Source organism: Notolabrus celidotus, chromosome 23 (assembly GCF_009762535.1).
Source record: "Notolabrus celidotus isolate fNotCel1 chromosome 23, fNotCel1.pri, whole genome shotgun sequence".
Classification (NCBI taxonomy): domain Eukaryota; kingdom Metazoa; phylum Chordata; class Actinopteri; order Labriformes; family Labridae; genus Notolabrus; species Notolabrus celidotus.
In genome coordinates, this window is record NC_048294.1 from 11,119,499 (window position 1) to 11,123,383 (window position 3,885).

Sequence of the window (3,885 nt, forward strand, 5' to 3'; positions counted from 1 at the left end):
GTATCATACACCTCAAGTGTTATCGATTCTTCTTAACGATTCATTTCCCAGCACGACGTCACGTCGTGGTACGTTGCATTAAGTCACACACTCTGCGACGCAGAACTCCTTCAACCACCACCAGTCTTTTCCTCCAGGCTCCAGGAGCCACGTATGGACTCACGCGGCCGAAAATGAGGCACTGAGAGCGGGTAAAATACCTCCGCGATGAACCCCGGAGGAAAAGCATTTTTCCTCTCCAAATTCAAAGTCTTTTCCTCCAGGCTCAAGGGGCCATAAAATTTTCGGCTGGACTCACGCGGCCGAGAATGAGGTCAACCTATTGTTCAGTAGGTTCAAGTTGAATATGTTCATGTTCAGTCTTGTGCAGACATAATTTTGGAAAAATTAAAATGGTTCCTTTTGGTGCGGAAGACTGTGTAGAACTCCCTTTTCCCCCTCAAAAAATACTCAGGAATGGTTATTGATATGGAATTGGATTGATAAGCAGAATCGACAACAGCATTGACATTGATCAAATCTTATCAACTCCCACCCCTACTTTTAATGTGTAATTTAAAACACAACATTACTGTGAGACTGTTTTATGCTGAAAACTATGCACACTTGAAATCTTAATCAGGTAACCAAAGGATAAACTACAGAATAGAGACTCTTACTGTTTTGTTTTTTTTGTAATCTTAACTGAACTTTAAACTTGAAAAGTCCAGAAAAGGTCAAATCATTCAGAGCAAACCACACAGCGGCCATCAATTCACACTAAAAACAAATGTTTTCTGTTTCATAGGTCAGGCTTTGTGTTTCTGGTCTGTGACGTTAGTTCAATCTGCAGCTCGCTTATGTTCCTAGCACTGAACTAATTGAGGCCGGGCTTTCTAAAGGAGAATGTGGCTTTCTGAAGTGTTTTAATGCTAAGTAAGCTGTTTTTGCTACATGAAGCTTCACTGCAACCCCTTTCTTTATGCATTGTTTGCCTGCCAAATCATTTCTACACAAGGATATATTTGTATTGTAAAATAAAGGAATGAACTTTCAAATATTAAAAGTGTGATTATTTAAATCAGATGTGTCTTAGAAAATAAAAAGTCACAGAAAAAGTGACTGTAAAGCCTGATTCATATTTCTGCATCTAATCCAGGGGTGTCAACATACGGCCCGCAGGCCAAAACAGGCCCGCCAGAGGTTCCAATCTGGCGGGATTACTCTGCAAAGTGAAAAATGTGTTACTACTATTTTAAATTTGTCCTCTAGGGGGCGCATACAATCAAACGGCTGATGGAGTGCACCTGAACAGCGCTCCAGGACTTTTTTTCTATGGAGGGGGAAAAATAATATTTGCAGTTGGCATAATCTGGTTGAATTTCAGACTTTTTTGAGCCCTTCAAGATCAAATTAACACTAAAGTTTCCGTATATATAGAAGCGGTGGATCCACTGTTTTCGAAAGGAGCCTCATATCATGCATGTGCTTACCATGCATCATAGGTGCGCTCCTTCACTACTAACACTAGCACAACTGTGTCAGGTGACTGGGAAACCTGTGTGTTTGGTGTGTTCGCAGCAGGTTTCAGTCCTTAAAGAATATCATATTCGGCCCCACTTTGAGACCCATCATGGTGAAAAATACAACGGCTGTTTTTGTAGAAAGATAGTTAATTAAATGTGAAAATGTTTAGAATGTACTTGTACTTTTTTGCGCTAAAACAAAGGGGAACATTTTTAGTTGTCGTTATTTAAAGGTTATTATATTATGATTTTACTGGTCCAGCCCACTTCAGATCAACTCGGGCTGTATGTGGCCCCTGAACTGAAATGAGTTTGACACCCCTGGTCTAATCGATGGCTTACCCTACGCCGTAGGTCTACTTAGCTCCCTTACCTACGCTGGGGTCTACGCACATAGTTGACTTGCACCTCCTTCAAAATGTAACTCAAATCAACACGGACCCCAAGCCTTGTGAATGGTCCACTCGGCTGCATTGTATTTCCCACATTTACAGTACTTCAAGGATTCCCACACATCAGCCGTGTATTTCATCTCCTCCGACATTACCTCTCTTTTCTTCTCTGTAATCATGTCTGAGGATAAACAGCAACATGTATCAGCTGTAGATTAACATAATCTGCTCTGAATCACTGTTAAAACGCAAACAGAGATCGTAGCGGGGCTGGAAACAGGAGCCTCGACTATCAGAGAGACCACACTGCCCTCAAGCAGAATATTGCTGCACGACATGGACACATGGATGCAGAAGCATGTAGTGCTCACGTCCACGTCAACCACTGTTGCGTAGGGTTGACACAGAAGTATAAACCAGCTGGTGAAGTTTGGCTTAGACTGAATTCCCAGGTTTCCTATTCCTTTCCTAACACCTTTTTAGCTGTGTATACATGCAGAGTCAAAGCCAGATGACTTAACATGCTTATTTTGTTGAGTTAGAACAATGCAGTCAAAAATCAAATCGACCTTCGTAGAGATTTTGTGACTGTACAGATACTTATTTACGAGTGCTCCCTCCCTCTTCATAAACGACTGTCATAACTGAGGGACTTTGCTGTTTAAACCTCGCCTCTGCTGTAGTTAGAGCCTCAACGGGCAGCGTCCAGAGCCCGGGGACTCGGCTAATGAACACCTCTGGGCTTTTTTTTACTTGAGCCAGGAAGATACACACACAAACACAGCACATTCACACAGAGCTCCTTGGAAACTTCCACAACAGCAGTGCCTGAAACAAATCCTGATCGGCTGACTGACTCGACCTCCTCACGGCGGGAGAAGCTGTTAAAGTGTCGATCTCAGAGTCTCTCTCAGTAAAGGAGGTGGAGTAGATGACACCAGAATAGCCTTTTCTTTGGACATTGAACTATTCATCACATCCACCCCGCTCCTATCTTTCTATCTATCTATCTGCCTGCCTTTCGCTCCTCCCTGTAATTACTTGCCATGGCGCTGTCATTTATAGTGTTCCCCTTTTCTAGGTCTCAAACTTGGTTCTTTGTTTTCTGGACATAGTAAGGATGTTTTAACAAGAGCTTGAAGTCTTCTTACTGTTACCCCCTGCTTCTTTAAGAGCAGGAAAAGGATGAGATTTTTAAAAAGGATACACTACGATGGGGCGATTTAGAATGGGAGGAAGCCTACCTACGTATGCATGGGGAGAACATGCAAACTCCAACAGTACTGAAACAAACATGACAATTTCACAGCAGTGTTTAATCGATGATTCAAACTTGCCATAAGTTTCTTTTAACGATATCATGTACTGTAGATGATAAACTCCCAGAAGTCTTTGCAATTTTACAATCAGGAACATTATTCTGGCGTTATTGTACTATTTGCCTACACAGTCTCCCCATCTTTACTTCTGACGAACATCATAACAACCATAATTCCTATTTCATTAAGGTCCTTGGACTGTGTTGCTTGCTTGGGCCCTAGATGTAGACTTCATAACGTTGTTTTCCACTCCTAAGAGTCACCAAAAATAGTTTTAGAAATGAACTATTTTCCACATGAAGTTTTGAAAGTCAGTGTAAAATGACACCTGCACCATAGTGTGTGTTAGAATATGATTGTCAGAAAAGAACATTTTTCCATGTATCAATGCAGCGTGATCACAACAAGATCCTGTGGAGTTCCTCTTTAATCAAACCAGTGAGTCATCTTTTCATCAGTGTGTCGTTTGGCACTGAAACAACAGAGCTGAGCTCCACTCGTGCGTCACCAGATTACTTTGATTCTTTCAATCAGTTCAAGGATTCACAGAAAGTAAATTATGTATTTATAGATGGAAATACAGCCGGGATCAGCTTGGCAGAAAAAGGATGGTGTGATGTATAACAGTGAGTGTTTGATGGAGCAATACACGTGAGAAAAAATGATATG